This window comes from Euprymna scolopes, chromosome 29, assembly GCF_053919585.1.
Source record: "Euprymna scolopes isolate OS-2025 chromosome 29, ASM5391958v1, whole genome shotgun sequence".
NCBI lineage: Eukaryota > Metazoa > Mollusca > Cephalopoda > Sepiida > Sepiolidae > Euprymna > Euprymna scolopes.
In genome coordinates, this window is record NC_136510.1 from 50,826,983 (window position 1) to 50,839,862 (window position 12,880).

Below are 12,880 nucleotides of genomic sequence, written 5' to 3' on the forward strand. Positions count from 1 at the left end.
GGAAATAAAGCATGAAGTCACTTGATGTAAGGCAAATAATTTCTCAAGACCACTTCCCCAATGCGTAAACCAAAAGATGGCTAATGTAAAGTCTACAGAAAGTTCCGTGTGTCATAATAACCGAGTTTCCTCGAACTACAATAGTTTCTAGGTCTGTCTCCCGCAAAAGCCACGCCCTGTCTCTAACACTTTCGAAAAGTAATTCAGACTCAATTCAGAATAAGAAAAAGTTGATGCCCGGTTGGATAGAGAGCGTGGTTGCGAGAAGGCTATAATTATGACAATAGGTCCATGACATACCTAGAAATAGTTATCTGAGAACTACGATTAACATGTCTGAAAATCTGAACCTGGCCCGCCTAATTGCGTAGACTAATATGTACGGGAGACAATTGAGAAAAATACCAACCGTATCGCCAGCAACAACAAAGATGAGCTAACTGCTAGGACCAAACGATGTCTCTGCGAATGGTTATAAGATCATCATTACCCATACGACGATCACTTTACACTCAGTTTTCCCATTTCATTTCAGACTTCAATTTTTTAACAAACTCGTACTTCAACAATATACATTTAATTAAAAAAAAACATAACTCAGCGAGGAAAATATAGAAAGTTTTAAGGCGACAGTTATGGAGTTAAGTAAATAATAAAAATATTAAAAAAATGTTCATTTGAAAATTCAAGATGGAGTCAAATGGCGACTCGCTTATGTCACGTGATACTTTCAAACATTTTAATATTTCTATATGTTCTCGTGTTCAATTAAAATGTATTCAATCAAAAATAGCTTTCGTGTGTCTCTTGATTTTTAGTATCCAGTAATTTTAAAAGCAACATCGCCATATTTCTTGCATTTTGGAACAAAGGGATTTAATTCTTCTATTTCTCTTTCTGTTTTATTTATTTTTTTAATTTAATGTCATCTTTATATATTATGAGGGTGTGTGTGATCTGCTTAATAGGTACGGCATCGGCCAATTAAATTGGTCATTTTATGGTCAAATTCTATCGGACCAATGATGTTTTGATCATAAAGATACTGTTAGGAAAGGAAGGAATTGGAAATAACCATAACACTCCTCATCTCCCAACAATGTCCAGTCTTGTCTGCAGATACTTTGAGAAAGAAAGGGTAAGTTATCGTTAAATTTTTTGATTTTACTTACCAATATATATATATATATATATATATATGTGTGTGTGTGTGTGTGTGTGTGTGTGTGTGTGTGTGTGTGTGAATAAACAAGCAGGTCGAATACTGTAAAAGCGATGGGAAAGTGTCTATATAAATAGGTATTTGATGACGTCATGCGCTGGAGGTTAGAACTGCTGAATATCAACAAGATGGTTGCGTGTTAATTAGCTACACTTAAGAGCTGTAATATAACGGAACCGTCTGTATGTGAATGACTATACTATAAGCCTCCCTCCTTGGGTATAGCTCTGTCGTAAAATGATTTCACCTGCTGCTTAATAAGCGTTATGCGAAGCTCTCTGTTTGTTAATAATGAAGCAGGTCGAGCACTGAAAAGCGGTGGGCGAGTGTGTATTTAAATGGCCATTTGATGAGGTCGTTCACGAGCACTGATCTCATGGCCGGAGGTTAAAACTGCCGACTATCAACTAGATGGTTTTAGGTTCAATACCTAGCCTCACTGATGAGCTGTGATACAGCGAAACAGTCTGTATGTGAATGACTATATTTTAAGCCCCCCTCCTTAGGTAAGGCACTGTCGTAAAATGATTTCACCCGCTGCACGTGTCTACATAAATAGGCATTTGCTCACATCGTTTACGGCTATCAATCTAATGGGCCGGAGATTAGAACTGCCGACTATCAACTAGATGGTTGTAGGTTTAATCACTGGCTAGCTACTCTAGCCGTATCAATCTTATTCATTTATTACTAGCATGGGTGCCCCGCGTTGCCCGGGTGTTTGGAGGTGTGTGTTCAGCAAAAAAAATGTGGTAGTAGGCTGGCGGGATCGAACCCGTAACGTGGAGGCAAAGAACGTAAAAAACACTAAACCTGACGTTCTTGCTGCTGCGCCTATCGCCAAACCGGAAGTAACATAGGATTAAATTAAGGCTAGACAATCGAAAAGAGGGGATGACTTTCGAAAATATCAGCGAAAAAACCGACCCCTCCCTATAGATAAGTGTCCGGTTGAGGGTGAAGGAATTATTGTTTTTAGCCAACTTTGCGATATTTGTCGCCCGAAGAGTCGATCTTAAAAATGATATCAACCTTGTGAAAATCCATTGCCTTTATCGAAAGTTTTAGGCATGCATACATACATACATACATGATGGCAGCAAATTCGTTTTCAAACATTGCCATTACTTGACATAGCACAAAAAAGGTATAAAGAAACACGAAAACATTCAGTGATGGGCCGAACGAAGGTGGCTTTTAAGCCCTGCCAAACTCTGGGATTCCTTGGCACACATTGCGCAGACATGTGCGCCACTAGCAGCACGTTCTTGATGTTCTCTTCTATGTATAATCAAATGCCGCTTCAAACCACCTGCTGTTTTATACGTCCGCCCGCAGTTGACACAGGTTAACTCTGGCAACACAAGACTGCTTTGTGGCCCATTGCGCCGATAAGTAGTCTGGTGGCTCATCAGCCCAGCTCTGCTCAGACATAATCTTCCGCACACCTCACACTTCAGACCAGTTTGGCGCCCCCGCCCATCCACGGCTCCCTTTCCGGATATCGCGCTTCAGCTACTCATACTGGGTTCGATCTGCCTCAAACTTGCCCAAACCTCCCCGCAAGGTCCTTCTACACTCTCCGTGATTCAAAGCAAGACTCTCCCAGGTTCATTCATCTATCTCACATTTTTTTAAGGTTGACCTCAAACACTCTTTGAAATTTATTTTAGGCTTTTGAGCCAGACGTCTTCCCTCAGTGAGTTCGACATAAAGGAGTTGTTTGGGAAGTCGACTGTCTAACAACCTCACCATATGTCCACTCCATCTCAGTCTACGTTTGATAATTTGAGCTTCAATGCTTAGACATTGGGTCCGTTCAAGCACCTCCACATCACTGACATACATTTGCCAACCGACACCTAAGATTCGCCGTAGGCACATCTGGTGAAACCGCTCGAGACATCTCAAATGCTCCCTGTATGTTGTCCAAGTTTCACAACCATATAGAAGAGTAGAGAGAACGCATGCAGCATAAACCTTAATCTTATTTGGCAGCAAGATCCCATGACGTCTCCACAAACACCCGTCCAACTTTCCGAAGGCATCACTTGCCCTGCTGATCCGTAACGATACCTCATCATCCGGGGCACCAGACATACTTAGTGTGCTACCCAGGTATACAAACTTAGTGACAACCGCTATCCTTGACCCACAGATATAAACTGATGGCTCATAGTATGGCATGCCTGGAGCAGGCTGATACATTAAGACAGTTTCTTTTTTTCAGATTGATAATCAGGCCCAATGCGCTGCAGGCAACCGCAAACGCGTCCACAAGATGCTGCATATCAGCCACCCTATGAGCCACCAGATCACAGTCATCCACATAGAGCAAGTCATGGATCGTGTTGGTGAGTACCTTTGTACTTGCATTGAAGCGCTTAATGTTGAACAACCCCCCCAGTAGTTCGGTAACGAATGTAGACACCATCAGAGTAACCCCCAAATGCCACCCGAAAGACCATGGTGAAATATAACGCAAAGAGTGTGGGTGCTGGAATGTCTCCCTGCTTAACACCATTTTCTACTGAGGTAAGATCAGCCAGCTTTCCCCCAATACCATCGTGGAAGAGCTTTAAGATGGTTACAAATTTTTTCAGAATCTCCCACAAAGCATACCTATTGACTGTATCAAAGTCCTTGGTTAAATCGATGAACACCTGATAGATCCTTTTTCTGTTCTATACATTTCTCCTGTAGTTGCCTGACTGTAAAAATCATATCCACTGTCCCTCGACATTTTCTGAAACCACACTGCGACTCAGGCAAAACATCGTCAGCAATGTTTTCCATCATTCTGTCTAGCATGATCCTACAGAGCATCTTAGCGACTACTGACAGCAAAAAGATGCCCCGATAATTTCCACATTCATCTCTGCTACGCTTCCCCTTGTATAGCACCACCATCAATGCATCCCGCCAATCCTGCGGAACACTCATCCCGCCAAGCAGTCTGCAACAAGTCCGCCAAGCGTTGCATCATCTTGGGTTCAGAACATTTAAAGATCTTCGCATGAAAACGATTCAGGTCAGGAGACTTTCCATTGTTCAGCTTATGGACAGCTTCTTCAACCATCTGGAGAGAAGGAACTTCTGCCAAGATATCATTGACCGAATTGCTAGAAATCGACCTAACAAACTCCTGATCAACATAAAATCTGTTCAGGAGGTCATAGAAATGTTCCCTACATCTATGAAGAATGTCGGTAGGGTCTCGAAGAAGATCCCCACCATCCCTTGAGCGCAAAGGAGTGATAGGTGATCTGGATAGTCCGTAAACCGCACGCAGTAGGCTGTAAAAAACCTTGGTATTATTCGAATCCGAGGCGAGCTGTATTTCCTCAGCTTTCTGCCTCCACCATTCATCCTGTATGTTTCGCAACATCCTCTGCACCTCGTGCGTGATTGCCTTAAACTTGTCCCTCAATCGATCTTGCTTACTATCCGTCAAACCACCCCCGAGATAAGCATACAATTCCCTGGCCTTTGAATCAAGCAGAGCCTGAATTTCAGTATCATTCTCATTGAACTAATCCTGATGTTTACGCTCACAATACCCTAATACTCTCTCACATACCTCATAGACAGACTCCTTAAAAGCAGACCAAGTGTTTTCACAGTCAATCTCTTCCATCTCTAATATTGTCCCTTAGACGGGAAACATTAAGTCGCTTTGGGATAGCCACACCAGGTGCCCTCATCTTAATCTTTGCACGGACCAACCGATGGTCGGTCCGGCAATTTGCACCCCGCATGACGCTGCAGATATCCCTCATCTCACGTTTTCTGACTAATACATAGTCTATCAAGTGCCATTGTTTGGAACCAGGATGCATCCAGGTCATCTTGTATTTGTCCCGCTGAAACACGGTGTTACCGATTTTAAAACTCATCTCTGAACAAAACTGCAACAGCATCAAACCATTGCTATAACACTTGACCACCCCGTGTTTACCCAGCACATCCCAGGTTTCAAAATCTAGCATTAAAATCTCCAAGAATGAAGATCATATCAACAGAGGGAATGCGTCTAACTACACTGCACAAAGCAAGGTAGAAAGGAACCTTTTCATCTTCTGTTGCATCCATAGTGGGTGCATAGACACTCAAAAAAGTTGTATACTGACCATTTACTAGAGGTAACCTCATAGTCATGATCCGGTCAGTCACCCCACAGGGAAGTTCTTCCAGGTTAGAAAGAATTGATGCCTTTATAGCAAAAGCCACGCCTGATTCCTTCTTACATCTATCCGCTCTACCACTCCAGAAAATGGTGTAGGCCCCAGCCAACTCAGAAAACTGTCCGTCATCAGCCAGCCTGGTCTCAGACAGAGCAACTATTTCCATGTCATAACGTTGAAGTTCCTTAGATACAAGAGCAGATCAACGCTCTGGACGCATTATTGATTACGGCAAGTCAAGCAGCGTACGCACATTCACACAGCCGACGGTCACTGTCATATATTTCCTCGCAGTAGCATGATGACGACTGGGTCCAGGCTATGAAGCTCTGAGACACCTGCCAGGCCCTAGAAATTCCAGTTCCCTTATTGCCATTTACGTTCATAATCATATTTTCCAACTTCATTGAATGTTTTGCCGTTTTAGGTTACAGCCAGATTTTCTGCTATCAAGATACACGAGATGGTAAAAAGTGTATCTAAATTCATATCGAGCAATGCCTGTGTATGAGTCTTTTTATAGTGAGGAAAGACTTGCACCGAGACACTCCCACTTTCTAAACAACTGCCACATTGATCTAAAAAAAAAAGAGCAAAAGAGCAAGTCAACATCATTGGATGCCGGTTTTATATCAGGGTTTTCCTTCTCCTAGAGAGGTTTCCTTCACCACGGCTTACAGAGCCCTCTCCATCCACCATGTCATTTGATCCATGACTGGAACTTAGGTTGCTGGACACAAGAGCATATTCCACGCGCCGATGGGTCATATACGCCGCAGCTTAGAGGGCCTCAGCTCTTCTGGAGGTTTCTGTCAGGTTTACCTCACCCTTAGTTTTTGGTTAAATAACCTTGTCCCACAAGGCAGTGGATGTCCAGTTATACGGCGCAGGAAACACGCCGTTCATCATAGCCCCGTCTGCGTGGCAGTGGTCACCACGTGCACGTGGGGTTGATTTGTTTGGGAGAACCACAGAAAGACGCTAAGACAACTGTGTGATTTTAACACACGTCCACACCAGACCTTGACCACCACATACACATACATACATACAAAAATTTAAACAGACAGGTGAGATTTATATTATAGGTTATGATTTTCATACTTGATAAAGCCCTTCCAAGAGGTAAAACCTGGAGCAATATATACATGCGTATACATATATGTGATTATTATGGCTGTGACAACAGCGTATTCTTTTTATTGTGTTGACTCTCGAATATGTCGGATACGACACAGTAAGACTCAACCAAGAACCACATCACTCTATTTAAATCAACCAAGAACCACATCACTCTATTTAAATCAACCAAGAACCACATCACTCTATTTAAAAACATATAAAATATTAACTGATATATACTCGAGAGTAAAAACAATGAAAAGCATATTCTGTTGTCATAGCCCTCTAGTAGTTATCACGACGGTTCCAGGTTCGATCCTCGGCTTGGGATAGGTGTTAGTCTAGCGGCACTGATGAGTTGTGATACAACGAAACAGGACTGTATGTCGATGACTAAAATATATTTTATATATATATATATATATATATAATCGTTATTTCCTTTACTCTTTTTTATTATAAAAACCATTATGTTTTTATTTTCTTCTTAGTTCTTTAGCATTTCTGTATCTTAATTTTATCTTCTCTTTGTCGTTTTTATCAACTTTGTGTTCTCTTTCATTTTATTCTCTTTATTTAACTTTGTCTTCCTTTTTTTCATGTTCTTTTTATTATAGAAGGAGAAAAATGGTGAAAAATTAAAGGAAATTTGATAGGTAGAAAAAGACAATAACGTCTGCAATCATATTTTTGCGTGTCAGCAAAACATATTTCTCGTTTGTCGTTTAAGCTTTTGATTACAAGATGGCTGTAAGCGCTCACCCTTTTAATGCTTGCGAACAGACTGCACTGAGTCGACGATTGCTAAATCCTTTTTACAAAAACAAAGTTTCTCCCGTCTCTCCGTTTGCTCAACTGTTCCAATTTAATGCCTACAGAAACGCACAGAGTGAAACGTGTATTTCGAACTAAAAGGTCTTAAGTGTTTCACATTCTATCTTTTGCAACTTACAATCATTATTTCATTGATAGATTATGTTTTTTAACCATGTGTCACGATTACATTTCTCTGTTACATTCCACATGTTTACACAACACCAATTTTTATTCTACTAAAGGTGCATCAATCAACGTCTGTGTCACGCAGGTTTATACACGTACACACATATATATATAAAGAACTTGAAGGTTTACTAGAAACTGTTCCTGATAGCCAAAGTTCTGTTAAGAGAGGTCTGTTAGAAGAACCTGGCATGTGGTTCTGTCCCTCTTACATGTACCTCTGAATAAATCTTCAAATTAACATAGTATTTGAAGTCCAAATAAAATCCCTTCGATATGGCCCCTTTATACTGACTTGTGCGAGAATGAGTAAACCTTCACTATAATAACAACGTTAAGCTTGAAACTCCACCAGACTACATGAATTTTTGTCCTGGAATCTAGTAAAACCAAGAAGTCAAAGGAAAGATATATTAACATAGTTAATTGGTCAAAAAGTGAAATAAAAATTAATATTCCTTACTTATTTACTTCACGATTGAGAAATAAAAGAAAACTGTAATGAATATTCGAATATTTATATATATATATATATATATATATATATATATATACATATATATATATATATATATATATATACTGAAAATTATTTAGGTATATAAATTAATACGTTTTGAAAGATGAAAACAACGAATTTTTTAAATATATAAACAAATTTATATACTCATATCAGATATATTTCTAAACATCCTTATCAATGAAGAGTCTGTTTTTTCTTTTTCTTGACCGCATGATGGAATTCTGCAAGCGAGGGTGATGGTAGTAGCCCGATGTTCTTGGTAACGGCTCGATATTTAAATACAAATAAAAACAGTCATCAGCAGGGTGCCGCGCCAGCCGCGCAAAATTGAAATTAGGAAAGAATTTGTTTTTCTTCTTTACTTGTTTTGAAGCGTTGTGTTAGTTGAAAATCGAAAATAATTACGTATATAGATTCCACTAGTCAAGAAAAAGAAAAAAAAAACAGGAAAAGAAACAGATTCTACACTGATAAGTATATTTAGCATCGAAATATATCTGATATAAGCAAATAAGTTTGTTTATATATTAAAAAAAATGCGTTGTTTTCAACTTTCAAAACGTATTTAATTATATACGTAATTATTTTCAACTAACACAACGCTTCAAAAGCAGGTAAAGAATAAAAAAATTTCTTTCATAATTTCAAATATATATATATATATATATATATATGTATATATATATATATATATATATATATATATATATATATATATATATATATATATATATATATATATATATATATGGTGGGCCCCTTAAAATTTGCCCGTCCTATCTAATCTTTCACTAATCAATTTTTCAGAAAGTAGCTCAATCCACCTAATCTTTCTCTTACGACCAACTGACACCACAAGACAAAATGCAATTTTTTTTCAACAAGATGGCGCTGCATGCCACACGTCTCACAAATCACTGACACGAGTTCATGACATGTTTATGGAAGAGAGAACAATAAGCAAAGGATTATGGCCACTACGTTCCCCGGACTTATCATTATGTGACTTTTATCTTTGGGGGACTATAAAACAAAATGTTTATGCAAATAATCCTCACAATCTAGATCAACTGAAGGAGAACATCACCAAAACTACCAGAAGAATTACCAGAGAAGATCTACAAGTGTTAAAAATACTATTGGCGTGTTTATTTATTATTTATTTAATCGTTTACTTTTACTTCGTTTTCTTTTTACTGTTTCGTGTTACTTTTACGACTAAGGGTACTTTAAGGAGTTTGTGTTCTTACATATATGGGTGTGGGTGTGTATGCTCTTACTATGTTACTTGCAGTTCACTGTTATATGTGTGTGTGTTCTTATCCTTACACCGTGTCTTGCCTTGAAAGTCTTCGAGACGTGTATGTGCAATGTACAATGCGTACATACCTGGTTGCCTTAGCCAGCGGATGATATCTTCTTGGACGCTAGTCTCCATCTCGTTGGAGAGTGGTCACTGCATACAGATTCATTAATGACAACAAGATGGACTGAAGCTTCAATCTTTTATTCAAGTTAAGCCTATATGTCGGATCCTGGTTGTCGGGGAGAGACCTGAAATCTCCCATCTGGTTTCTCTGCTGCCCAAAACCACTCTCCCCATGTGGTCGTCAACCAGAAGCCTACGACCACAATCCCGTGTCACCCCTAATTTCCGGTGCATTCTATCTAGGTCGTCAAAAGTGACTTGGTCTGACGCCTGTCAAACCCAATCTTTTCTGACCCCGCTAAATCGCTGATGGGAAACAAAATATGCTTACATAACTTTCTATTTCTAAAACATTCTATATAGCATTTAAGCTGGGATTCCCAATACTACACAAGCAGTATCTGCAAATGTTGTTAAACGTGCCCAGAAATGCATAGGTGTCAACGGTGAGCACTTCCAGCATCTTTTATACCACTACAGGTAATTTAAACAATGCTATGGATAATTTAAAAAATAAAAAATGTTCCTCATCTCTACAACATTTTCTGGGCTACTTTTAAGTGGGCGACCCTGTATATTATATGATTAATCAAGTTCAAAATATTGTTAACATCTCTAAATAAAATATAAATAAATATAATATAAAAACATAACATAAATATAATATAAAAACAAATATTTTAAACGTGCTCAATATGTGCGTAGAACTTATAAATAAAATTATGTAAACATTAAAAGAAGTCTGGCCGATCAATCAATTTTTCGACATTCCCATGTCATCACCAGGACCTTGGAGTCCTGTAGATTACATGGAAATGGGAAAATGTTGATCGAACTGCTAAGATGATAAGTAGGAAAAAGTGAATTTTGAAATAGTGTATTAGTTAATCAGTTGGCGAGAGACACGATGCTTGTGTAAAGGTGACTATATGAGCTAACCTGGAATAAACAGTGAAAGGTTGTATGAACGTATTAAGCAATAATACGGTTGGTAATTTGTAAATGAATTAAGGAAATAAATAATCGTTCTCAATATTTCATTACATTCGTGGGCATCAGTTCATCTTAATAACACAAACTCATAGATAAACAATATTAACTTTTTATTTATTGTTTAGTTACGTTGGTAAAGATAGAATTTAGATAGTTTTTCTTTACTTTTGAGAAATAGTCTTTTAAAAGATTTTTTTTTTTAAACGAGATTTGTGTTTTATAAATGTAAAAATATTAATATCACACTAGCGGGACTTGTGGAAATTTCACACCGGCATTTTTCACATGTAATATATTGCTGCCGGGCATTTTGTAGATAATAAGCGTGAATGAACAGACCGCGATATTATTGTAGGCCTTTTGTAAAATTTTACAAGTATTTATCTACGTACTCTCGTTAATGAAGTGTAAGAATATATCTGGTTATTAAGGTTCATGTCCAATATCCTTACAGGAATCTGTGACATATTTCCATCGTATGAACGCCCGACGTGAACGGAGCCCTACGATATCATTATACAATCTTTTAACAGAAGAGATACTACCTTTGACTCTTAGCCAGAAGACCAAGAAGGTATATTTCAGTTTCATGTACGGCTCAAAAGCGACATCATTTTTATTTTATTTATTTATGCATTGAGTTTCCGATGATCAGGAGATCCTATTTATCAAAAAGGAGGATAGAAGGTGATAACATACCACGTATATTAAATTAGTGTATCTATATGCATATTTAATCGTCATAGTATGTTATCAGCTATCCTCCCTTTTAATAAATAAGATCTTCCGATCAAATAATTTATAATCTGGAAACCGTAACACACGTACGTACATTAAAGGTATTTAATATTAATATATAGATAATAACAGAATAACATTACATAAAACTAATAACTTTTTATTATAATCTACAAATGTACACGTAAAGTGTATTCGATATTAGTTCAAAGCGAATTATTTTTTGCTTCAAAACAATTTCTCATTTTGGCCTATAAAAACAATATTTACATACATTCTTAGTAGTTACTGTCTTGTGAAAATAGGACATATTTTTAAAAAATAATTTCATAAATATTTTTCGTACTAGTTATAAAGCAATAAAAGCTAGGTAACGATGGAAATTGACACAGTCATGTATTGTACCCACACTGCGCAAGATGCGGTTATAAACGATTTGGATAAACAAAATTAACTTTTCATTTATAGTTTATTCGTGTTGACAAATAAAGCTAGAACTTACATATTTTTTTCTTACTTTAGAAAAATGTAGCTTTTTAAAAAGTGGCATCTGGTGTCCCATTAGTGCGTGAATAAAATTCTCAGCGGGGTGTGTTCATTTGTTTTTTGTTTTTTTTTGTTTTGTTTTTTTTAGTTTTACTGCCACCTGCTTAAAAATGAGTGCCGTTTTTGAATTCTAAAAGGATTTCAACCGAGCTAGGGAGTAAATGTCCCGCTGTCCTAATATTTCCTTATTATTTATTAAGTAAAAATGAAATTCCATCCCCTACAGAGAAAATCTGCTTAAAATCTACTTATAAACTTTTGTCGTAATTTTAAAAACTGTTGATAAAGTATTTCGAAAATTATCACGAAACGGAATTCATATTTCTGCGCGCTTCTTTGATTACAGTATCCGCCCCACTCGGTGAAATCCTTTCATCTTGGTGTGAAGTCAAACTAGGAATACAATTAAAAATACGATGCCAGAAAGTGTGCGTATTTGTACTGAACATTGGATTCTACGTTTAGTTACATTCTTTTCCGTCGGGATGACGTTCTAATCGTTGCTTGTGTCGCAGAAGCTGTTTCCATTATTGTCGTCTCTTGCTTTCTTTAGGTGTGTAGGAATTTAGAAAGGAAAACTTTATAAATTCACGGGTGTGCATACAGAGCTGCAGAAAGCCTTTATTGGCGTAACACCAGCCGTGAAAGTTATATTTCTCTCACAGTTTGCTCACACAATGTACGTCGAAGTACTTTAAAGCCGGAGTTTCTGAACACATCGAACTCCTTCTGTGACGAGTATTCCAGAAAGCAATCTTCCAAAATACAATTCATTGGAAAAGCAGATATTTTAAGTTTCTGAAAAAATTGAAGAGACGTTTACAAAAAATCTTAAACACATAAAATGTCATCAGTTTAGTCTCTCATCTGTTGTCCATTATATCTTAATATATAAAGCCACACACACACACACACACACACACACACACACACACACACACACACATATATATATATATTTATATATATATAAGGAAGCTTAAAGTGTTTTGAAATACATAAATAATAATAATAAAAAACGCGTTCGTAATGAATGCTTCTTTCAGAACAATTAAATCATAATACTTGACTTTTGCATTTCAACTTAAAGTGAGATTATTATTTACAAATAAGTTTATAAC